Source organism: Bos mutus, chromosome 7 (assembly GCF_027580195.1).
Source record: "Bos mutus isolate GX-2022 chromosome 7, NWIPB_WYAK_1.1, whole genome shotgun sequence".
NCBI classification, from domain to species: domain Eukaryota; kingdom Metazoa; phylum Chordata; class Mammalia; order Artiodactyla; family Bovidae; genus Bos; species Bos mutus.
Window position 1 is genome coordinate 62089381 of NC_091623.1, and position 26866 is coordinate 62116246.

Genomic DNA, 26866 nt, shown 5'->3' on the forward strand with positions numbered 1-26866 from the left:
CAATAGTATGTGAACTGTGAACTTCCAGATGTACAAGCTAGATTTAGAAAAGGCAGAAAAACTAGAGATCAAATTTCCAACATCTGTTGGGTCACAGAAAAAGCAAGGAATTCCAGAAAAAAATCTGCTTCATTGACTACAGCCTTTGACTGTGTGGATCACAGCAAACTGTGAAAAATTCTTCAAGAGTTGGGAGTACCAGACCACCTTACTTTCCTCATGATTAACCTGTATGCAGGTCAAGAAGCAACAGTTAGAACTGTACATGGAATAATGGGTTGGTTTGAAATTGGGAAAAGAGTACGTCAAGGCTGTATATTGTCACCCTACTTATTTAACTTACATGCAGAGGAAATCAATCCTGAATACTCATCGAAATGACTGATGCTGAAGCTGAAGCTCCAATACTTTGGCCACCTAATGCAAAGTGCCAACTCATTGGAAAAGACCTGACTCTGGGAAAGATTGAAGGCAGGAGGATAAGGGGGTGACAGAGGATAAGATTGTTGGATGGCATCACTGACTTGATGGACATGAGTTTGAAAAAGCTCTGGGAGTTGGTGAAGGACAGGGAAGCCTGGCGTGCTGCAGTCCATGGGGTCGCAAAGAGTCAGACAACAGCAGCAACACATGGTAGTATGTAGAAGGGTGGTAATCACTCAGCAAGTGCCAGCTACTATTATTAAAAGGTTAGAGAGGGAGAAGTAGACCAAAGGCGGAATTTAGGCCAACAGCAACATAAAAACAGACACTTTTTATGTTTATGAAACAAATAATGACTGTAGTTTTCTTTATTGAAATGACGGCTGTGTGCCAGTCACATTAAATCTGTTATTTAATCCTCATTACACTAACCATGTGCAGAGTGAAAAACAGAACTTAGAAAGGTAAATTATCTTGTCCAAAACATCATAGCTAGTAAATGGATAAACTCTCTTACTCCATAGTTACCACAGGATATACCTATATTGTATTTCTTCTTTGAGGTAAATTTTATAAATATCATAGACTCTCTTTGAAACTTAGAGGTGCCCTTAAAAATCATGATATCTAGTTATATCTTTTGTTGATGAAGAAATTTGTCCTTTGGAAAGTGAATAATTGATCTGTGTTTCCTGAGTCTGAATGTTCAACTTTCTTATTATGTACTCACATATGTTTTTGCTTATTTTCCCAGTGAAATCTGAAACTTTCCAGGACATGCTCCCCTTCTTTTGACCTTGAGGACCAAATTTAAATAAAAACAGCAGAGTAATCTGTGAAGTCTAGAATTATGCCTTGCCTGTTCTAACATATTTTTCTTACTGAGCTATACCATTTCTGAATGTCTGGACTTCCCTGGTGGCTCAGATGGTAAAGCGTCTGCCTATAATGCGGGAGACCCGGGTTCAATCCCTGGTTTGGGAAGAGCTCCTAGAGAAGGAAATGGCAACCCACTCCAGTATTCTTGCCTGGAAAATCCCATGGAGGATGGGGGAGCCTGGTAGCCTACAGTCCATGGAGTTGCAAAGTCAGACACGACTGAGCAACTTCACTTTCACCATTTCTGAAGACTATAGATTTTACCAGCTAACGGATTGGACTTGGCTTTTTAATGAATTGTGTGCTCAGCTTTGATCATTTTGTTTCTAGAGTGAACTGTTTAGTTTCGAGTGTCATAGCATGCTTCACTTTAGGTTCCCAGCAACCAGCTCATTTTGATCATCCTGGCGTTAAAAAACTGCTTGACCTACATTTGGTTACTTCCCAACTGGTTGCTCCCCTCTAGTGCTTGGTTTCCTGAAGAGCATATAATCAGACAGTTTCCTTTAAGCTTTCACAGTATAAGTCAGTTACTATGGCTTGTGTTGTGTGTGTTTGCATATGTGCATTCATTTGAATTAATCTCCTCACATTAGTCAGTCTTTTTTCTAACTGTAGTGGTCCAATTAATGTTACTGCCTGCCTTACAGATGCTGGCTTCTGGAATCTTGAAACTCCAAATGTCTGTGCTAGTGATGGCCTCGTTTGGTTTTCTGGGCTACACACGGGCTGAGATCTTCACATCTGCTGGTATGCACCAGGGAAGGTTGTATTCTTTGCAAATGAGTCTTAGTTCCCAGCATCAGGTTGGCCGACTTATTCTCTATCAGGGTGGAAAAGTCTCATCCACGTGTTTTTACCTGTGACTAGGGGACAGTGAGAAAGGAATTTCCAGAAATTAATACTTTTTGTTTTAGAGGCCATTAAGGAACTGACCTGGAGAAGGAAATGGCAACCCACTCCAGTACTCTTGCCTGGAAAATCCCATGGATGGAGGAGCCTGGTACGCTGCAGTCCATGGGGTCGATAAGAGTTGGACATGACTGAGCGACTTCACTTTCACTTTTCACCTTCGTGCATCAGAGAAAGAAATGGCAACCCACTCCAGTGTTCTTGCCTGGAGAATCCCAGGGATGGGGGAGCCTGGTGGGCTGCCATCTATGGGGTCGCACAGAGTCGGACACGACTGAAGTGACTTAGCAGCAGCAGCAGCAGCGGCAAGGAACTGACCACACATTGCCCAAAGATTTTTTCTGGGAAACATGTGTTTGTGGTGTGTACCCTTTCTGTGAAGTCTAGATATTCTCAGAACCTTTAGGAATGCTCAGGTACTTTTTGTGGAGTGTCACAAAAGTGATTCCACATTAGTGATCATTTCCCAGGTGGTGCCGTGGTGAGGAATATGCCTGCTAATGCAGGAGACGCAGGTTCGATTCCTGGGTCAGAAAGATCCCCTGGAGTAGGAAATGGCAAGCCTCAGTATTCTTGCCTGGAAAATTCCATAGACAGAAGAGCCTGGCAGGCAGCAGTTCATGGGGTTGCACAGAGTCATCCATGTTTGAGGATACATGCATAATGATTATAGGTGGTGTACATTATATGACTTGAGAATCCAGTCTCCTCTTTTCTTCCTCACCTGAAACTTCAAAGTTCATTCCTATGTATTGAAGTGGTTTTATCCTCCAGGATTTCCTTGCCCCACATGATAAGATTAGCTGTATGGTGAAAGGATGAGATAAAGGCCCTTCCCTGATGACAGAGTTCACTGTATGGATCAAGTGTTGAACATCCCTCTGGGAGTGTCTTTCTGTCTTGGAGCCAAAGGCTAGAACAGTGTGACCATCACATCTCCTTAAGCTCCTCAACTGAGTGATCCAGAAGGAGCTTCTCTCTTCTGGTTCAGGGGACCCACCTTTCATTGGAGCTTTTGTCCCAGTGAAGCACGCAGGGAAACCACTTGTCTAGTTCTGATGGGCCCTTTCTTCTATCCCCTTGTAGGGCGCATGGCTAGGTTGATTTCTGTGGAAGAAAAACTCGTTCAGGCTCTGAAAGAATACATTGTTTTGGCTGAAGCCAAACTGTCTATGATGAAAAGGTAAAGATAATTCATTATTCCCACAGTCTAGGATCTTGCTCTTATTCTCCAGGTGTAGAAATTCACATGAGTATGGTCCTCTAGCATGCCTAGCAGAAATAAATGCAAATCTTCTTTGAAGGGACACACTTTAAATCCAGGCCACATAAGCCCTAGTGCTTTCCCAAAGAATCTTCCTGCAATGTGGGAGAAAGTGAAAATGAAAGTCACTCAGTTGTATCCAACTCTTTGCAACCTCATGGACTATACAGTCCATGGAATTCTCCAGGCAAGAATATTGGAGTGGGTAGCTGTTCCCTTCTCCAGGGAATCTTCCCAACCCAGGGATCGAACCCAGGTCTCCCTCATTGCAGGTGTATTCTTTACCAGCTGAGCCACCATGGAAGCCCAAGAATACTGGAGTGGGTAGCCTATCCCTTCTGTAGAGGATCTTCCCAACCCTGGAATTGAACTCGGGTCTCCTGCACTGCAGACAGATTCTTTACCATCTGAGCTGCCAGGGAATCCCAGCAATGTGGCAGACCTAGATTCAATCCCTGGGTCAGGAAGATTCCCCTGGAGAAGAAAATGGCTACCCACTCCAGTATTCTTGCTTGGAGAATTCCATGGACAGAGGACCCTGGAGGGCTACAGTCCATGGAGTCATAAAGAGTTAGACATGACTGAGTGACTAACACTTTGACTTTCACATAGGCCCTGCTGCTGAGTTCACAATTCTAAATTTCAAAACCTATTCACTGTGTCAGCAGAAGTAATAGAAAACAAAATTGAATTTAGACACCCAAGAACTTGAGATAATAGAGGCATATATGATATTTAAAATGAAATAGAAAACATAAGAAAGCAACAGAATTCATCAGAAGACCATGCAGATTTGAAAAGAACCAAATATATGTTCTAAAAGTTAAAAGCAGTTCTTGAAATTGAAGGCTCACTGGATGGGTTAAATAACATGTACCGGTTATTAAGCTACCCAAGAGACATCTTGGATTCAGACTTACCCTTCTATTAATATATTCTGCTTTGGTCTTGGAGATGGGAGTTGGCAAACTTCATTTCTCTTTTATTAGTTGGCTTCCTGTCAGTTTCTGCCAACTGGAGGGCACTAAAAGTAGAATGAAATGCAACAGGAAGAAGTGACCTGTACTTTTCCTGTTTTGCTTGCCATTCCATGAATGTCAGTCCATCAGTAGTTGTAAACTTCAGCATTAATAGGTGTTCCCTGTTTTTTTCCTCAGTCTTCTAGACGCAGTCATAGTTTGTGTTCATTGATGGCAGTTTCATCAAGTCAGTGCTCTTACTTCAAAGGCTTGAGTCCCAGACCTTTGGTGCCTCCCTCTCCAGCTCCAGAAATAGTCAGACAGCATTGTCTTCCTTCAGAAGTCAGTGTTATAGTTCTGCATGGTCCCTGGGTTTAAACCAGAGTCCTCCTTAAACCTTTTCCCTTGTTCCCCTAGTTGTAGGGGTAGGAGTTGCTTCTGCAGTTACTATCACTATATTACTTCAGTGTTCCTTTTCTGTCTTTTCATTTCCTATAGTGAGTTCTCTTTGATTCAGTGGTGTGTTCCACAACAGATATAGAGCAGACTAGGCCAGCTAAACGAAGAATAGATATCCCAGAAATTTGCCTGGAGAAGTCAACCAGACATAAAAGGCCACATACTATATGATTGGATTTATATGAAATGTTTAGACTAGGCAAATACATAGAGACAGATATCAATTAATGGTTGCCTAGGGCTGGGCAGCAGAGAAGTCAATGGCAGCCCACTCCAGTACTCTTGCCTGGAAAATCCCCTGGATGGAGGAGCCTGGTGGGCTGCAGTCCATGGGGTCACCAAGAGTCGGACATGACTGAGCAACTTCACTTTCACTTTTCACTTTCATGCATTAGAAAAGGAAATGGCAGCCCGCTCCAGCATTCTTGCCTGGAGAATCCCAGGGACGGGGGAGCCTGGTAGGCTGCTATCCATGGGGTCGCACAGAATCGGACATGACTGAAGCGACTTAGCAGCAGTAGCAGCAGCAGGGCTGGGCAGAAGGAAGGAGAGTGAGGAGTGACTTCTAATGGGTATAGCATTTCTTTATGGGGAGATGAACATATTCTGCAGTTCATGGTAATGTACAATTCTGTGAATATACTAAAAACTACTCAGTCATACACATTAAAGGATTAATTTTCTGGTATGTAAATTATATATCAATAAAGCTGTTATTTTAAAAAGTGAGTTCACTCAGGTTTACATATAAGATAAAAGATTCCCAATTATAGTGAATGAGAGATCCTGTTTACTTCATCAGGGCAAATATGTTGACAAAATAACATTTCAATGAAAGATTCCATTGAGTCTTGAATTTCCTGGTCAGGATAGAACTGATTGGCAAGCAAGAAAAAGCCATTATTTTTCAGAAATCTACCTTTTTTTCCTTAGATGCTGTACTGTTTTTAATATGCATTAAAAATAATATTGTAGAAATGAATCTGAATATAATAGTAATCACAAGAAATGAAAGTGCATTAAACTTAGCAGTTAAAAGAGAAATAGTCATTTACTTATCAGATATTCATAGAGTGCATAAAACTTTATGCCAGGCTGTATTGTAAACACTTGGGACATAAGTGAGTAAAATAGACAAAAATTCCCATTCTCAGAAACTAACATTCTAACTGAGGAAAAGAAGCAATACAATATACTGGATAAGTATGTTATATAGTATGTTAAAATATTAACAAGTGCTATAAAAAAAGAAAACTGGAATAAGGTAAACAAGCCTGAAGTTTGCTGCAGTTTAACTGATACATTCTCATATTCTGAAAAAAATTTAGCTATATCATGTTTACAAAAGAGACAGAAAACCAAAGAATACAGAAAGGTTAAATAGTAAAAGAATTGTAAAATATATTCCAGGCAATTGTTTTTAAATTTGTATTTATTTATTTATTTTTGGCTGTGCTGGGTATTTGTTGCTGCAAGTGAGCTTTCTTTAGTTGTGGTACACAGGTTTCTTACTGCAGTTCCTTCTCTTATTGCAGAGCACAGACTCTAGGGCATGCAGGCTTCAGTAATTGTGGCATGTGAGCTCACTAGTTGCAGCTCTCGGACTCTAGAGCATGGGCTCAGTAGTTGCAGCACACGGTCGTAGTTGCTGCTTGGCATGTGGAATCCTCCCGGACCAGTGATTATCCCCTGCATTGTCAGAACCACTGGACCACCAGGGAAGTCCTCCAGGCAGTTATTAAAACCAGTATGGCAAGTTGATATCAGACAAAATGATCTTTAAGGCAAAAAATGATATTAGGGATGCTGAATTTGTTTGGGTGTATTATAATAATGCCATACAAGTACTAAAGTATAAACTTTCTGGGGAGAATTGTAAAGCCATAATTATTGTGAGATATTTTAACATATGCACACAGTCATTGATAGATCAAGCAAATTAAAACACATTCAAGTAGTAGATGATTTGAATAGCACAATCAAAAAGCTTGGTATACTGAGCGCGTGTAGAACCTTGCTTGCTCATTTCAAGTGTACATAGAACATAAAAAAAACTCCATACACACTAGGTCATACTTCACCTTTAAGAATATGTATCGACAGACTGTTTTCCAATCACCATTCCATGAAATTAGAAAGCAACAAAAATAACTTTTAAAAGTTCATGTTTAAAAAGATATATATGTGTGTGTTTATATGTGTGTGTGTGTGTGTGTGTATACATATATGTAATGAATCAGTAATGATATCATCATAGAAATTAGAAAACATTTAGAGTGGAATGACTAATAAAAATGTATCAAATCTTGAAGAATGCATCTGTATTGTCTTGGAGGGATATTTATAGCCTAAATTCCAAAGGGAGAAAGGCTGAAATTAATAAGGTAAGTTTTATGAAAGTAAATGAAAATTCTGCATTGTATTTTAAGATTCAGAAACCGCAGTCATTTTATTTTTTAATTGTAAAACTGGTTTTACAAGTATGAAAGTCTCATCTGTGTTTTGAATGTTAAGAGAATCTTTATAATTCTTTCAAATAGTTTTGTTGATTAGCATATGAAGACGTAATGCCTTGATTATCAGGAAGATAACCAATGTCTGACAATTATAGTTTACATATTTAATGAGCATATACCCTTTCTATAGCAATTATTTTTAAAATCTTCCTTTCTTGTAGCAAACCCTTATAGTCCCAAAGTTATAAATTAAACATACTTTGGAATTATTGAAACAAACCTGTCAATATGTAATGACAAGATAAATGATAAGTATACATGTAAGTTAAATTTTGTAAGAATAGACATTAAAGATTTGGTAAATCTTTTCATTGTTGATCAAACTAGTTGTGATTGTAACATGACTTATATTTTCAGAATACCTTTAAGAGCTCTGCTGTGCTTTGAAAGTTTGTTCAGAACTGTAGGTTGCCAACCTCTGACTCCATTTAAACTTTCCTACACAAATATGGAAAACTCAGCAGTGGCCACAGGACTGGAAAAGGTCAGTTTTCATTCCAGTCCCAAAGAAAGGCAATGCCAAAGAATGCTCAAACTACCACACAATTGCACTCATCTCATACGCTAGTAAAGTAATGCTCAAAATTCTCCAAGCCAGACTTCAGCAATAGGTGAACCGTGAACTTACAGATGTTTAAGCTGGTTTTAGAAAAGGCAGAGGAACCAGAGATCAAATTGCCAACATCTACTGGATCATCGACAAAGCAAGAGAATTCCAGAAAAACATCTATTTCTGCTTTATTGACTATGCCAAAGCCTTTGACTGTGTGGATCACAATAAACTGTGGAAAATTCTGAAAGAGATGGGAATACCAGACCACCTGACCTGCCTCTTGAGAAATCTGTATGCAGGTCAGGAAGCAACAGTTAGAAGTGGACATGGCACAACAGACTGGTTCCAAATCAGGAAAGGAGTACGTCAAGGCTGTATATTATCACCCTGCTTATTTAACTTATATGCAGAGTACATCATGAGAAACGCTGGGCTGGAAGAAGCACAAGCTGGAATCAAGATTGCCTGGAGAAATATCAGTAACCTCAGATATGCAGATGACACCACCCTTATGGCAGAAAGTGAAGAAGAGCTAAAGAGCCTCTTGATGAAAGTGAAAGAGGAGAGTGAAAAAGTTGGCTTAAAGCTCAACATTCAGAAAGCTAAGATCATGGCATCTGGTCCCATAACTTCATGGCAAATAGATGGGGAAACAGTGGAAATGATGAGAGACTTTATTTTTTTGGGCTCCAAAATCACTGCAGATGGTGACTGCAACCATGAAATTAAAAGATTCTTAACTCCTTGGCAGGAAGTTATGACCAACCTAGATAGCATATTAAAAAGCAGAGACATTACTTTGCCAACAAAGGTCCGTCTATGGATGTGAGAGTTGGACTGTGGAGAAAGCTGAGCCCCGAAGAATTGATGCTTTTGAACTGTGGTGTTGGAGAAGACTCTTGAGAGTCCCTTGGACTGCAAGGAGATCCAACCAGTCCATCCTAAAGGAGATCAATCTTGAGTGTTCATTGGAAGGACTGATGCTGAAGCTGAAGCTCCAGTACTTTGGTCACCTGATACAAAGAGCTGACTCATTGGAAAAGGCTCTGATGCTGGGAAAGATTGAAGATGGGAGAAGAAGGGGACAACAGAGGATGAGATGGTTGGATGGCATCACTGACTCAATGGACATGAGTTTGGGTAAACTCCAGGAATTGGTGATGGACAGGGAGGCCTGGCGTGCTGCGATTATTGGGGTCGCAAAGAGTCGGACATGACTGAGTGACTGAACTGACACAAATTGAGTTAGCCACTATAGGGTTTACAGTTTTCTATTTCCACAGTGAGCCAGTCATAGAGTTAGAAAAATGACAGGGAAAACCCCAAGAGAGCAGAAGAAAGGAAACCATTCAGATAAAGTAGAAATTAATGAAGTCAGAAAAATAAAATATGCAGTTTAAAGAATCATCAAAACTGGAAGTTGGTAATATTTGGAAATGTTAGCAAGATAATCAGTCCTCTGACTGGGATGGTCAAGAAAAAAAGAAAGGAAAACAAATAATATTAGAAGTAAAAACTGGGACATAGCTCTACATACAGTGAGGTTAAAAATAAATGCGTAGTGTGAGTCATGGGATTAAAAAATGGGTAAAGGAGTTGAGTAGACATTTCTGCAAAAAAGATACTCAAATGGCCAACTCACATCTGAAGATGTGCCCAGCATTACAAGTCATTAAGGAAATGCTAATCAAAACCAGCCCTGGGATTTCTTTGGAAGAAATGATGCTGAAGCTGAAACTCCAGTACTTTGGCCACCTCATGCGAAGAGTTGACTCATTGGAAAAGACTCTGATGCTGGGAGGGATTGGGGGCAGGAGGAGGAGGGGATGACAGAGGATGAGATGGCTGGATGGCATCACTGACTCGATGGACGTGAGTCTGGGTGAACTCCAGGAGTTGGTGATGGACAGGAAGGCCTGGGGTGTTGCGATTCATGGGGTTGCAAAGAGTCGGACACGACTGAGTGACTGAACTGAACTGAACTGAATCAAAACCACAGTGAGATACCACGTCACATCTGTTAGGATGGGTACTATAAAAAAAACAAAGCCAGAAAATAACAAATATAGGCAAGAATGTGAAGAAATTGGAATCCTTGTGCACTCTTGTTGGGAATGCAAAATGATGCTGTCCCTATGGAAAACAGTATGACGATGACTCAAAAATTTTTAAATAGAATTACCATATGGTCTAGTAATTCCACTACTGGTATACCCAAAAGAATGGGAGGCAGAGTCTCCAGGACTTATATCTATGTTTACAGTAATACTATTCACAGTAGTCAAAAAGTGGAAGGAAGCCAAATGTCATTTACAGGTGAATGGATAAACACAGTTTGGTATAGACATATGGTGGAATTTTATTCTGCCTTGAAGAAGAAGGAAATTCTGGTACATCCTGCAGCATGGATGAACCTTAAGAATATTATGCTAAGTGAAGTGAGCCAATCATAAAAAGACTAATACTGTATGATTCCATTTATATTAGGTATTTTTACAGTAGTCAAATTCACAGAAGCATAAAGCGGAATGATGGTTGAGGGGACTGCAGGGAAAGAGTAAAGTGAGTTGTTGGTTAGTGGGTAAAGAGTTTTAAGTTTTGCAAGATGTAGAAGTTCTTGACATTGATTGTGCAGCAGTGTGAATATATTTAACACTGCTGAACTGTACACTTGAAAGTGGTTAAGATGGTGGCCTTCCCTGGTTGTGCAGTGGATATGAATCTGCCTGCCAACACAGGGGACTTGATCCCTGGTCCGGGAAGATCCCACATGCCATGGAGGAACTAAGCTCGTGCACACCTACTGAGCCTGCGTGCTGCAGCTACCAAAGCCCTTGTGCTTAGAACCTGTGCTCTGCAACAAGAGAAGCCACTGCAATGAGAAGACTGTGCACCCAACAAAGAGTAACCCCCCGCTTGCTGCAACTAGAGAAAGCCCAAGCAAAAGCAACAAAGACCCAGTGCAGCCAAAAATAAATAAATAGATTAAAAAAATTTTAAATGGTTAAGATGGTAAATTTTGTAAGTATTTTAGCACAATTTAAACTTCTAATTAATATTAATTTTAAGATTATCAATAACTGTATGCTAATAATTTTGAAAAGTTAAAATGAAGTAGTATCTTAGAAAAATATAAATTACCCAAACTGAAGATATGAGTAGACCTATGATTATTAAAAACATTAATTCTGAAGTTTAATACTGCCCCCAAAAGATAAAACCATTGTTGCTTTGGTTCCCACATTCTTCTTTCAGCCCTTCTTATCTCTGCTAGTGAGAGCAGTGAAGGAAGAGTTCATGGGTCAGTGCATTGGAGCCTGTGTCCCTTCTCTATGTGTCCCCTAGCTACTTGGAGCTTTAAATTCCATTGCTTATACCAACCCTCTGTTTTAGTTAGTCTAATCTCTTTAGTTTTTCCTCAGTCTCTATTTTGAAATGATATAGTTTACTCTTGGAAAGTTTCCATTTCATTTATTTTTCCTCTTATCCATTGTTAGGGTTCATTTAAAATCTTAGCTGATCAAAGGACTTGATGAGACTCTAGGAGGCTGTCCTTACTAGCCAACCCTTGAGGGTTCATGCTCAAAAAGTATGGATTTGACATTTCACATGCTTACTTTGAAATTGCTCATTTTGCCCTGTCCTGTTTTGGACTTTACCTATTGTCACCTGTTTGATATATTACCCCTGGTATCATGGATGATACCTGGATAGTTGGGGTGTGAATCCAGGGTTCTTGAGATTGGAGAGAAGGAGATGGTTGCTCCGTTAAGAATGCTCACCTCTTCAGCTAAGCTGCTGATGACCACACTCCCTTCTGGGCTCTGTGTCTGCTTATTGCTTCTCTAGGGTTCTGATTATACCCTGAAAGGCCAGTTCACAGCACTCTTCCTGAACTATATACTCAGCTGTCTGATTTATTAAGATACATGAATAGTTTCCTGGATATCTTAAGTTTCTTGTTTCTCAGATAATATTGAGAGGTATTTTTGGAATGATGACAGTGGTTTCATCACCTCTCCTCCATGTATTCATGTATTCAACATGTAACAAATATTTAATGAGTAATTATTATGTGCCAAACATTGTTTTTGGAGCTAGACTACAGCAGTAAAAAACCAGCAAACAGGACTTCCCTGGTGGTTTACTGGTTGGGAATCTGCCTGCCAATGCAGGGGACACAGGTTCGATCCCTGGTCCAGAAAGTTTCCACACGCAGTGGGGCCACTAACCCTGCAACCCGCAGATACTGAAGCCCACTTGATTAGAGTCTGTGCTGTTCAGTAAGAGAAGCCACAACAATGAGAAGCCTATACAACGTGACTAGAGAGTAGCCCCTGCTTATGGCAACTTGAGAAAGCCCATGCACAGCAATGGAGACCCAGCACATACATAAAGGAAAAAAAAAAAACAACCACCACCACCAAACAAAAAAATAATTCTAGCCCCAGTAGTGTGGGGAGACCAAAAACTTAGCATATAAGTAAATTATATTGTAGAAAGTGTCAAAAATCATGGGAAAAAAGAAAAGTAGAGCCGGGTAAAGGGGATCTGGACTTCTAGAAGCAGGGACTGTTTGTGCTACTAAATCAGATACGCAGATGACATCACCCCTATGGAAGAAAGTGAAGAAGAACTAAAGAGCCTCTTGATGAAAGTGAAAGAGGAGAGTTTAAAAGTTGGCCTAAAGCTCCACATTCAGAAAACTGAGATCATGGCATCTGGTCCCATCACTTCATGGCAAATAGATGGGGAAACAGTGGCTGATTTTATTTTTGGGGGCTCCAAAATCACTGCAGATGTTGATTGCAGCCATGAAATTAAAAGATGCCTACTCCTTGATAGGAAAGTTATGACCAACCTAGACAGCATATTAAAAAGCAGAGACATTACTTTGCCAACAAAGGTCCCTCTGTCTAGTCAATGGTGTGGTTTTTCCAGTAGACATGTATGGATGTGAGAATTGGACTGTGAAGAAAGCTGAGCGTCGAAGAATTGATGCTTTTGAACTGTGGTGTTGGAGAAGACTCTTGAGAGTCCCTTGGACTGCAAGAAGATCCAACCAGTCCATCCTAAAGGAGATCAGTCTTGGGTGTTCATTGGAAGGATTGATGTTGAAGCTGAAACTCCAATACTTTGGCCACCTGATGCGAAGAGCTGACTCATTTGAAAAGACCCTGAGCTGGGAAAGATTGAAGGCAGGAGAAGGGGACGACAGAGGATGAGATGGATGGCATCACTAACTCAATGGACATGAGTTTGGGCGGACTCTGGGAGTTGGTGATGGACAGGGAGGCCTGGTGTGCTGCTGTTCATGGGGTTGCGAAGAGTCGGATGGGCATGACTGAGCGACTGAACTGAACTGAAATTGGATGGTCAATATAATCCTCATCAGGGAAGTGATATTTAAGCCATACAGTGATGTGAGGAAGATAGCCAAATAGCAACATCTACAGTGAAGGTCCTAAAGGAGGAGTTTGGTGGGTTTAGAAGTAGTGGAAAGCCAGAATGAGGAAGGCAGAGTGAGCAAGAGGGAGAGTAGTAGAAGATGAGGTCAGCAAGACAGTGAAGGGCCAGATTATGTAGGACCTTGTGAACCATGGAGGCTAATTTTTAGTGAGTGATACTGGCAGTTTGGGAAAGATTTTGATCAGAGGAGTAGCATGTAGTATGCATGCTAAGTTGTTTCAGTCGTGTCCGACTCTGCGACCTATGGACTGCAGCCTTCCAGGCTCCTCTGTCCGTGGGATTCTCCAGGCAAGACCACTGGAGTGGGTTGCCGTGCCCTCCTCCAGGGGATCTTTGCAACCCAGAAACTGAACTCATGTCTCTGGTGTCTCTTGCATTGCAGGCAGCTTTTTTACCCACTGAACCACCTGGGAAGCCCAAGGAGTAGCATGGTTTGCTCTTATTTAATTTTTTTTTTTTTACTGGATGATAATTGCTTTACAGTGTTGTGGTGGTCTCTGCCATATATCAGTGTAAATCAGTCATAATTATATATATATCATTTCTGTAGCCTCCCCCCTGACCTGCCCCATATTCCACCCTCTTAAGTTGTCACAAAGTACCAGGCTAGGCTCCCTGTGTTGCAAGCAGTTTCCTGCTCTTTACCTGTTTTACACTTGATAGGGTGTGTGTGTGTGTGTATGTGTGTGTATAATATATGTAAATGATACTATCCTCAGTTTGTCCTACCCTCTCCTTACCCTGCTGTGTCCGTGAGACTGTTCTCTGCTTTTGCGTCTCTATTGCTGCCCTGCAAATAAGTTAATCAGTACCATCTTTCTAGATTCCATATATATGTGTTAATATATTTGTTTTTCTCTTTCTGACTTAATTCACTCTGTATAACAGGCTCTAGGTTCATCCACCTCACTATTACTACTCAAATGGTTCTTTTTAATGGCTGAGTAATATTCCATTGTGTATATGTACAACTTATTTATCCATTCATAGGTTAGTGAACATCTAGGTTGCTTCCATGTCCTGGCTATTGTAAATAGTGCTGCAGTGAACATTGGGGTGCATGTGTCTTTTTGAATTGTGGTTTTGTCAGGTATTTGCCTAGTATGCTATATGCCTAATATGCTAGGTCATATGGTAGTTTTATTCCTAGTTTGTTAAGGAATCTCAATACTGTTCTCTGTACTGGCTATACCAGTTTACATTCCTACCAACAATGCAGTTGGGTTCCCTTTTCTCCACATCCTTCCGCTCTTATTTGGAAAGGATCTCTCTAGATCTATATTGGGAATAAATTTCTCTGTTGGGAAAGTTATTGGAAAAAATCTTAACAGAAAATGTGGTAGCTTGGACCAGAGTGGTCATGACAGAGTTGGTGAGACGATGTTATACTCTAGTGTAATTTTGAAGGTAGAACCATTGTTATTTCATGATGGAGTAGAGAAGGAAAGAAAGACAGAACATGAGAGCAAATCTGGGATTTAGCCTTAAGAGTTAGAAGAATAGAGTTAACTGACATGGGGGAGTGAGTGGGTGGAGCATGTTTGAGGGCAAAGATTGGCAGTTAAATTTGAGTTATCTATTATGCTTCTTGGAGAAGGCAATGGCACCCCACTCCAGTACTCTTGCCCGGAAAATCCCATGGATGGAGGAGCATGGTAGGCTGCAGTCCATGGGGTCGCTGAGGGTCGGACATGACTTCACTTTTACTTTTCACTTTCATGCATTGGAGAAGGAAATGGCAACCCACTCCAGTGTTCTTGCCTGGAGAATCCCAGGGACGGGGGAGCCTGGTGGGCTGCCGTCTATGGGGTCGCACAGAGTCGGACACGACTGAAGTGACTTAGCATAGCATTATGCTTCTAAGTAGGGATGTCAAAATCATACATTAACATTACAAACAAAATTAAGATTATACAAAAACATTTAATTAGAGATACTTTTGGCAGACAATAATAGCTTCAACAATGAGGAAAATGTAATACTACATATAAAAAGAAATCCTCCAAAGATCAGGCAGTTTTAGGGCTGCTTGATTGAGAGGCTCAACCATGTTATGAACTCAGATTCTTTTCATCTCTTCTGCTAGTAATGTATCTGCTCCTCAGTTTAGCTTTCTCTGATTAAAATATCTAATAGTTTTAGGTATCATATTTAGAGACAGCACAATAACTGGCTAAAGAGCTATTTCTTACTTTTATGTATTAATATAACACTGAAGAAATATTTTCTGATGTCTCCCACTAAACCTATGTCTCATTAGCTTAAATTGCCCTTGCTGAGGCAGATCAGTAACAAGGGGAACAGGACTTCTGTGATTAACTTAAACTAGTCAGTGCATGATCAGTAGATGCCCCTAGCTTTCCTTGAAGCATTTTTCTACGTGGAGGGGGTTGGAAACCTGAAAATAACAGAGTTATTTTCATGGGAAACTAGAAGATTATCAACATAACAGCAGAGTTGGCAATCAGCATGACTCTTGTCATAATAAAGACGCGAAATCCACCTCTAACCTACCCGATAGAAGTAACCGTCATGTCTGTATGTTTACAGGCTTTTTTTCCCTCCTTAAATACGCTTACTCCTTGGAAGGAAAGTTATGACCAACCTAGACAGCACATTGAAAAGCAGAGGCATTACTTTTTCAACAAAGGTCCGTCTAGTCAAGGTTGTGGTTTTTCCAGTGGTCATGTATGGATGTGAGAGTTGGACTGTGAAGAAAGCTGAGCGCCGAAGAATTGATGCTTTTGAACTGTGGTGTTGGAGAAGACTCTTGAGAGTCCCTTGGACTGCAAGGAGATCCAACCAGTCTATTCTAAAGGAGATCAGTCCTGGGTGTTCATTGGAAGGATTGATGTTGAATCCGAAACTCCAATACTTTGGTCACCTGATGCGAAGAGCTGACTCATTTGAAAAGACCCTGAGCTGGGAAAGATTGAAGGCAGGAAGAGAAGGGACGACAGAAGATGAGATGGTTGGATGGCATCACTGACTCAGTGGACATGGGTATGGGTGGACTCTGGGAGTTGGTGATGGACAAGGAGGCCTGGTATGCTCCGTTCATGGGGTCACAAAGAGTCGGACTCAACTGAGCGACTGAACCGAAATACACTGGCATAAAATTTATACAGGTGTAGTTCAGAGATACTATAGGTGGGTTCAGTTCCAGACCACTGCAGTGAAGCAAATATTGCAATAAAATGAGTCACATGAATTTTTTTGGTATTCTAGTACATATAAAAGTTATGTTTACACTATACTGTCGTCTGTTAAGTATGCAGTATGTGCATGTGTGCAGGGTCAGTCACTTGAGCTGTGTCCAACTCTTTGTAACCTCTGTAGACCTCCAGGCTTCTCTGTCTATGGGATTCTCCAGGCAAGAATACTGGAGTAGATTGCCATGCCCTCCTCCAGGGGATCTTCCTGACCCAGGGATCAAACCTGATGTCTCCTACATTACAGGCAGATTCTTTACCACTGAGCCACAGGGGGAAGCTCCAGGTACACAATGGCATTATATCTAAAAAAGCAAAGTGCTTAATGAAAAACTACTTTATTGCTAAAAAGTATTAACCATCATGACAGCAGAGTTGCCACAAACTTTAAATTTGCAAAAACAGTTGAATGAAGGAAAGCAAAACACAATAAAATAAGGTATGCCTGTATTTCTTCTAACCAAATTTAGTTAAATTTTAAGCAATATGGATCATAATATTTACTATGTTATAACATGGTTTGCTAGCTAATGTGTTTCTATTAGTAGATATGGATTTTATTATCATTTTAATGGTGCTCTATTCTATATTATTTTGCAGCTGCATCATAATTAATTTAACAGTGTTCTTCCTATTGAACATTTTGAATATCTGGAAAAACACTTCCGTGTTTGTTATTCTATCTTTGCACACTTCCTCATTGTATTGTCATACAAATGGAATTGCTGAATCCTAGACTTGTAGGGTTGTCCTTCAGAAAGATTATATCACATTGACTGTGGATGTATTTAGCATCATTCCTAACCTGTTCAGCCAGATACTACTGGTATATTTGTTGATCTGTGAGGCAGTTACAGCTTAGTGATTAAAAGCATTAAAAGCATTGGGAGTTACACCTATCTGGGCTTGTATCCTGACTCTGTTAATAATTTATCAATTGTATGACTTCGGGAAATCATATAACTTAACTTTTCTGAACTGGTTTTATCTATCTTTGGGTAGGGGAGGTGTTAATACTTGATATATGGGATAGTTGGAAAGATAGTGGAGTTAATTTTTTAATTCCTTATTCTGGGACCCGGTACATAGTAAAGTCATAGTGTTTGAGAGATGCATTTTAAACTTGTTAAGATAAAATCTCTTAAATTTGATTCATTATTCTTATCTTCTCATTTTTCCACCCAATACATTCTATAGCTGGGCTGAAAAAAGAGATGCACTGAACCTTGTAATCCCTGAAGATAAGGAAGGTTTGGAAAAATTAGTGGATGTGTACAAGGTACTGAAGCATCTAAATAAAGATTGGTCATTAGTGGAGAGCTTCGTCCGTCAGGACCCATCCACTGGTAAGCTAGCTTTGTGTGTATTACATGTGCATGTGCACATGTGGGTATATACCCATATGTCTGTGAGCTTTTTCTCATATTTCTGAAACTCTTTCTGAGCTTGTGAGAGTACTTGAGAGTGTGTTCCTTGAAAGTTTAATAGATCTTACAAATAAAACTATTAAAACCTGGGGAATATTTTACAGACAAGTATTTGATGTATTTTTATTTCTTAAATCTTTATTGGTCTATTTAGCCTTTGTAATCCTTCTTGTATCCACTTTTATCATTTTGTCTTTTCTAGGTTTTAGAATTTATTGGTCTATATTTGTTCATATTTATTCTTTTATAATATTAGATATCTTTTGCATTGTGAATTATTTTTATTCTTATCTCACTGTTTAACTTAGGTCTTCTGTTCTTGACCATTTTGACTATATAAAATATTTTTAAAGAATCAGGTTTGGTTTTATTTTTTCTGTTCTTTAATGTAGTAAAATATGCATAACATGATATTTATCATTTTAACCACCTGTGAGTGTACAATTCCATTTATTTCTGGGCTTTCTATACTATTCTCTTGGTTTATGTGCGTCTTTAGGCCAGTTACATACTTAAATTTTTTTAAATAGTGTTTAAATACGTATAACATAAAATATTTTGCCATCTAACCATTTTTTTAACATACAGTTCAATAGTGTTACATACACTTCACATCTGTGCAACCAATCTCTAGAAATATATTTGTTTTATAAAAATGAAACTCCAACTTCTATTTCCCACTTCCCCCTGGCAGCCATTCTTCTACTTTAGGTCTCTCTGAATTTATTAGCCTTTTTTGTTAACTGGCTTATTTTACTTAACAGTTGTCCTCAAAGTTCATTCACATTGTAGCATATGCCAAAATTTCCATCTTTTCTAAGGCTGAATAATATTACATTATATATATGTAACATATCATATGGATATTGTGTTTACTCATTCATCTGTCTTTGAATACTTGGATTGCTTCTAACTTTTGACTTTTGTGATTAATGCTGCTATGAATGTAAGTGTACAAATAACTCTTCAAAACCCTGCCTTCAGCTCGTTAGGGTATATATATCCAGAATTGGACTTGCTGGGTCATATGGCAATTCTGTTTTTAAATTTTTAATAACTTCTGTCCTCTTTTCCATATTTATTACACTATTTTACATACCCCCAACAGTACACGAGTTTTAGTATCTCCAAATCCTCATCATCACTAGGTTTTTGGTTTTGCTTTTTTGATAGCAGCCATCCTAATGGGTATAAGGTGGTATCTCATTGTGGTTTTGGTTTGCATTTCCTTAGTAATTAGTGATATTGAGCATCTTTTCATCTGCTTATTAGCTATTTGCATATCTTCTTTGGGCAAATGTCTGTTCGAATCCTTTGCTCATTTTTAAGGCTTAGGGTTTTTTGGTTGTTGTTCATTCATACTCTTTAATTGCTGTAGTGGTTTTGTAGTAAGTTTTGAAGTCAGAGAATGCGAGTCCCCCCAACTTTATTCTTCTTTTCAAGATTGTTAGCTGTTTGGGAACCCTTACACTTCTAGATGAATCTGAGCATCAACTTTTCCATTTCTGCCAAAAAGGCTCTAGGAATTTTAATAGGAATTGCATTTAACCTATAAATTGTTTTGGGTAGTATTAACAGATGACCAGTGACTTAAGTCTTCCTATCGATTCCATTTCTTTAGATCTTTTAAAATTTCCTTCAGCAATTCTTTGTAGTTTTCATTGTACAAGTCTTTCACCTCCTTGGCTAGATTTATACCTAAGTATTTAATTCTTTCATATGCTATTATAAAAGGAATTGCTTTCTTAATATTCTTTGCTGATTGTTCATTGCTGGTGTACAGAAACACAGCTTTTTGTGTGTTTATACTGTACCCAGGAACTTGGGGTTTGGTTTGTTAGCAGAAGTAGCTTTCTTATGGATTTTTTGAGATTTTCTTTGTATAGACTCATGTTGTCTGTGAGTAGAGACCATTTTACTTTTTCCTTTCCTATATGGATGCCTTTTTATTTCTTTTGTTGTCTAATGGTTCTGGCTATCAATTTCAGTAAAAGCGTTGCATAGTAGTGGTCAAAGTGGAAATCCTTGTCTTTTTATGGATCTTCAAGGGAAAGCTTTCAGTCTTTTGCCAGTGAGTATTATGTTAACTGTGAGTTTTTCGTGAATACTCTTTATTGTGTTGAGGAATTTCCCCTCTATTCCTAGCTTTATGAGATTTTTTTTTAATCATAAAAGGGTATTGGATTATGTCTAATAAGAATCCACTATCAATTGAGATGATCAAGTGTTTTTTCCCCCTTTGCTCTATTAATGTAATATATTGCATTGATCCACTTTCTTAGGTTGAACTATGTTTGCATTCAGGGGCTGAATCCCACTTGGTCATGGTACATAATTCTTTTAATATGCTGTTGGATTTTATTTGCTAATATTTTGTTGAGTTTTTTTACATTTATAAGGGATATTGGTCTTTTTAATATATATTTTATTTTATTTTTAACTTTACTATATTGTATTGGTTTTGCCATATATCAACATGAATGCACCACAGGTCTTTAATTTTCCTCTTGTAATGCTTTTATCTGACTTTGGTTTTAGGCAGTACTTGCCAGGGTAGTGGCTTCATAGAATGAGATAGGAACTGTTCCCTTCCCTTCAACTTTTTGGACAGAGTTGAAAAGAATTGGTATTAATGCTTTTTAAAATATTTGGTAAAATTCACCAGTGAAGCTATTTGGTCCAGGACTTTAGTTCTTTGGAAGGCTTTGATTACCGCTTCAGTCTTTTTGCTTGTTATTGGTCTGCTGAGATTTTCTATTTCTTCTTGAGTCAGTTTAGTTAATTTATACATTTGTCCCTTTCTTCTAAGCTATCTAACAGTTGGTCATAGAATCCTTTTATGTTCTTATTGCTGAAAGTTTGTAGTGATGTCCCCACGTTCATTTCTGATTTTGGTAGTTTATCTTCTGTCTCTTATTTTCATTGTCAACCTATCTGAAGATTTGTCAGTTCTGTTAATCATTTCAAAGAGCCAACTTTGGTTTTATTAATTTTCTCTGTTGTTTTTCCGTTATCTGTTTGTCTGTCCCTGGTCTGTCTCTATTAGTTCCTTCTTTCTACCATCTTTGGGTTTAGTTTGTTTTTTTTTTCTAGTTCCTTAAGTTGTAAAGTTAATTTGAAATCTTTCTTCTTTTTCTTATGAAAGCATTTACAGCTATAAAATTTCCCTCTTACCACTGCTTTCACTGACTCCCACAAGTTTTGGTATGTTGTATTTTTATTTTCATTTGTCATTAAGTATTTTCTCATTTCTCTTTTGATTTGTTCTTAACCAATTGGTTAAGACTTTGTTGTTAATTTCTCTATATTTGTGAGCTTCAACTTCTAGTCAGAGAAGATGCTTCGTATGATATGTATCTTTAAAACTATGTTGTGACTTATTTTGTGGCCTAGCATATGAGGTAGCTTAGAGAATGTCCAGTGTACACTTGAGAAGACATGCACTTGAAAAAAATATTCTATTGTTGAATGGATTGTTCTTCATATATCTCTTAGGTCTAGTTGATTTATTGTATTTCTCAAGGGCTCTGTTTCCTTATTGATCTTTTGTCTGGTTGATCTATTCATTATTGAAAGTAGAGTATTGAAATCTTCAACTATTTCTGTAGAAGTATCCATTTTGCCCTTCTGTTTTGTGAATTTTTACTTCCTGAATTTTGAGAATCTGTTATAAGGTGTGTGTTTTTGTTTAGTTGCTCAGTCATGTCTGACTCTTTTGCAATCCAGGGACTGCTGTAGCATGCTAGGCTTCCCTGTCCTTTACTATCTTCCAGAGTTTGCTCAAACTCATGTCCATTGAATTGATGATGCCACCCAACAATCTCATCCCCTGTCACCACCTTTTCCTCCTACCCTCAGTGTTTCCCAGCATCAAGATCTTTTCCAGTGAGTCAGTTCTTTGCATCAGGTGGCCAAAGTATTGGAGCTTTGGCTTCAGTATCAGTGCTTCTAATGAATATTCAAAGTTGATTTCCTTTAGGATTGACTGATTTGATCACCTTGCAATCCAAGGGATTTCAAAAGTCCCCAGCACCAGAGTTCAGAAGTGCCAATCCTTCGGTGCTCAGCCTTCTTTATGGTGTGTGTAAAAGTCTATAATTGTTACATCTTCTTGCTGTTTTGACCATTTTATTAATATATAATATCCTTGTTAGTCTGTTCTAACGTATTTGGATTTAAAGTCTATTTTTTTCTGCTTGCTTAAGTCTGCTTTTAACCCTTGTAGTATACTTTTTTTTATTTCAGCTATTGTACTTTTCAACTCCATAATTTCTTTTTGGCTCCTTTATACAATATCTATCTCTATTGTTACTCTCTTTTTGTTCATATATCATTTCTTGTTTTGTTCATGTCTTACTTTAGCTCTTTAAGTGTATTAAAGCGTTTTAGTCTAGTGAGTCTGATATCTGCATTTACTCAGGTATAATTTCTGTTGATTTGTTTTGTTCTTTTGTATGGGCTATACTTTCTTGTTTCTTTGTATGCCTTGTAATTTTTTCCCTTGCTCAAAACTGGATATTTGAATTTTATAATTTGGTAGTTCTGGATATAAATGTTCTCCCTCTTCCCTAGGGTTAGCAGATTTTGTTGTTGTTATTATTGTAGGGTATCTCTTAGCTGGGGAGTAGCCTAAAATGAAAGCATAAGTTCTCATTGTCTTTTTCTCAGCCTACATCTTTCCCTGGGCATTCACAGTGGCTTTCTAAATTCCACCATATATGTGATTGTTTTTGGATGTCCATAAAAATAGGTGGTTCCTTTAAATCTCCTGGAAGCTGCTTTAGCTGGTGGAGATTAGAACAATTACAGCTAGTTTCTGTACCTGCAGGACAAGGTTTTTATTATCCACTGTGGCTTCAGCCATGCCAGAAATGTGGGTTGCTATCCCTGTTGCCACCTGACATAGTTGGAGTTCTGTTGAGTTCTGAAATCAAATGATATCAACTGCAGTTTACCAACCAAGCATTTCCTTAGAAGCTGCAAACTTTCAAGTGTACTCTGGAGTTCCATAACAGTTAGTTTAGACATTTTTTGACACTGCAATTATTGTCTAGCTACATAGAGAGAGATTCTTGGCTATTCTTACCCTGCTGTATTCTCTGATATCACTCCAGGCTCTGTTTGCTTTGTTTCATTCTTTTTTCCTCTTTGTTCCTCACACTAAGTAACCTCATTTGACCTACCTGCCAGTTCACATCTGTTGGTGAGCCCGTCTAGTAAATTTTGTGTTACATTTCTTGTGTTTTTCAAGCCCAGAATTTCTATTTGGTTCTTTTTTATACTTTACTCTCTTTATAGTATTCTCTCTTTGATGAGACATCATGATTATTCTTTAATATGTTTTAGACATAATTGTCCTTAATTCTTGGAAAATATTTATAATAGTTGATTTAAAGTCTTACTTAGTAAATCCAATTTATGGGTTTCCAGGTTGCTTTTCTTCTGTATAAAAACTGTACTTTCCAGTTTCTTTGCATGTCTTGTATTTTTGAGGTATGAAAACTGGACATTTTAGTAATATAACATGGGAACTCTGGAAATCAGATTCCCCTTCATCTTACTCCCAGGTTTTGTTGTTGTTGTTGGTCCTGTTTGTTTAATGACTTATACACTGTAATTCTGTTCTGTAGTGTGTATGTTCTTTGTGTAGCCTCTTAAGTCTCTGCTTTGTTAGTTGGTCAGCTAATTTTTGAACAAAGATTTTCTTAGTTAACTTGCCACAAAAGTTTCTCAGCTTTTGCTGAGGGACTCTGTGTGGATATCAGGGCATACTTTCAATACTCAGGCAGAGAGTTTACAACTGTGCCTTATCTTTCATATCCTGCTGTTACAGAGACTCAAGGACAGAGGGAAATGAGAGATTAGGGCCTTCTTAGGTCTTTCCTAGGAATGTACAGTGCACTGTACATGTGAGTGACATTCTAGAGCCTGAAATTGTGTCAGAGCTTTTCAAAGCTCTCTCTGGACATCTTATTCCCCAGTTTTTCCTTTATGCTAAGGGCTCTGATGGGAAAGTGGACAACATGAAGGAACAGATGGGTAATGTAAGCAGAGAGATGGAAACTCTAGGATTTAATAGGGAGAGGAGGAGATAAATTTGGAGATTGGGATTGACATATATACAGTACTATATATAAAGCAGATAACTAATAAGAACCTACTGAATAGCACAGGAACTTTGCTCAATACTCTATATGGTTGATAAAATTTTAAAAATAGTGGATATATGTATATGTATAGTTGATTCACTTTGCTGTATAGCAGAAACTAGCACAACATTGTAAATCAGCTATACTCCAATAAAAATTAATTTTAATAAAGGAAATGTTAGAAATTTAAAAACTTCTGTAATAGAAATGAAGACTACCTTTGATGGGCTTATCAGCTGGACAGGAATGAGGAAAGAAACAGTGACTTGAAGATATGTTAACAGAAACTTCTTAGGCTGAAAAGAAAAGAAAAATAATGTTAGAACAGGATACCCAAAAATTATGAGAAAATCACAAAAGAGGTATCATATGTATAATGGAAATACCAAAAGGAAAAGAGAGAAAGGAATAGAAGATTTAAGGTAAGCATGGCTTAGAATTTTCCAAAATTAGTGACAAACACCAAACCACACAGATCCAACAACTCAGAGTACACAATGCAGGAAAAATATCCGAAAGTCTACACCAAACTGCACAAAATCAAAGAAAAAGAAAAAAAATTTGAAGGAAAACATAAGGAAAAACTATTTTACTTGTTGAAGAACAAGAATGAGAGTTATTTCAGGCCTTTGTTCAGAGTCATGCAAGCAAGAAGATAGTGGTGAAATATTTAAAGTGTTGAAAAAAACCCCATTGACCTATAATGCTGTATCGAGTGAAATTAACCTTCCAAAGGGAAGTAAAATAAAGACTTTCTCAGATAAAAATTGAGGAAATTTGTTGCTGGTAGACCTACCTTGGAGGAAATATTAAAAGGAGTTGTTCAGAGAGAAGTAAAATGGTATGTGTCAGAAACTTGGGTCTGTATATAAAGGAAGAGTTCAATAAATAATAAGGAAGATATTAGTTTGTTCAATAATAATGGAAAAAATATATTAAATGATTATAGTTAACACACAAATCAAATGAATGAGAACAGTGTTATAAGGAATTGGAGGAAAAATTGAGAATACTCCGTTACAAGGTATATGCAATACCCAAGAAACAGTACAGTGTTAATATACAAGTAAACATATTGAAAACTCTAGGGCAACTACTGTAAGTTTTTAAGAAGTTGATATTCTAATTTTGGAATACAAAATTATATAAAATTCTTAATTAAAACCAGAGAAGGAAGAAAGAGTAGAGGACAAAGAAACAAAGAACAAGGGCAATGAGTAGAATAACAAATATGATACATCTTAATCTACCTATCAAATCCCTTACAATTATACAGTGGAAGTGGGAAATAGATTTAAGGGCCTAGGTCTGATAGAGTGCCTGATGAACGATGGATGGAGGTTTGTGACATTGTACAGGAGACAGGGATCAAGACCATCCCCAAGAAAAATAAATGCAAAAAAGCAAAATGGCTGTCTGAGGAGGGCTTAAAAATAGCTGTGGAAAGAAGAGAAGTGAAAAGCAAAGGAGAAAAGGCAAGATATATCCATTGGAATGCAGAGTTCCAAAGAATAGCAAGGAGAGATAAGAAAGCCTTTCTCTGTGATCAATGCAAAAAAATAGAGGAAAACAACAGAATGGGAAAGACTAGAGATCTCTTCAAGAAAATTAAAGATACCAAAGGAACATTTCATGCAACAATGGGCTCAATAAAGGACAGAAATTGTATGGACCTCACAGAAGCAGAAGATATTAAGAAGAGGTGACAGGAATACACAGAAGAACTGTATAAAAAGATCTTCACAACCCAGATAATCACGATGGTGATGGTGAATCAGATAATCACTCAGCTAGAGCCATACATCCTAGAATGTGAAGTCAAGTGGGCCTTAGAAAGCATCACTACGAGCAAAGCTAGTGGAGGTGGTGGAATTCCAGTTGAGCTGTTTCACATCCTGAAAGATGATGCTATGAAAGTGCTGCACTCAATATGTCAACCAGCAAATATGGAAAACTCAGCAGTGGCCACAGGACTGGAAAAGGTCAATTTTCATTTCAATCCCTAAGAAAGGCAATGCCAAAGAATGTCAAACTACCACACAATTGCACTCATCTCACACGCTAGTAAAGTAATGCTCAAAATTCTCCAAGCCAGGCTTCAACAATACGTGAACCATGAACTTCCAACCAGAGATCAAATTGCCAACATCCGCTGGATCATCAACAAAGCAAGAGAGTTCCAGAAAAACATCTCTTTCTGCTTTATTGACTATGCCAAAGCCGTTGACTGTGTGGATCACAATAAACTGGAAAATTCTTTTTTTTTTTTTTTTGAGAGAGAAGTCTATGTATTTTATTTTATTTTTTTAATATAAATTCTGAAAGAGATTGGAATACCAGACCACCTGACCTGCCTCTTGAGAAATCTGTATGCAGGTTAGGAAGCAACAGTTAGAACTGGACATAAAACAACAGACTGGTTCCAAATAGGAAAAGGGGTACGTCAAGGCTGTATATTGTCACCCTGCTTATTTAACTTCTATGCAGAGTACATCATGAGAAACGCTGGGCTGGAAGAAGCACAAGCTGGAATCAAGATTGCTGGGAGAAGTATCAATAATCTCAGATATGCAGATGACACCACCCTTATGGCAGAAAGTGAAGAAGAACTAAAGAGTCTCTTGATGAAAGTGAAAGAGGAGAG

The 26866-nt window shown here is 38.3% G+C and overlaps 1 non-coding gene and 1 pseudogene across 1 annotated transcript; both read left to right on the forward strand.

Annotated features, from left to right (window-relative positions):
• The first annotated feature begins 1335 nt into the window (after window positions 1-1335).
• Window positions 1336-1407, forward strand: TRNAY-AUA (transfer RNA tyrosine (anticodon AUA)). The gene has a single exon. It is a non-coding gene; the product is annotated as a tRNA-Tyr (tRNA).
• A 590-nt stretch (window positions 1408-1997) lies between these two features.
• LOC102281585 (prolyl 4-hydroxylase subunit alpha-2-like) overlaps window positions 1998-26866 on the forward strand; it is a 42650-nt pseudogene continuing 17781 nt past the window's right edge.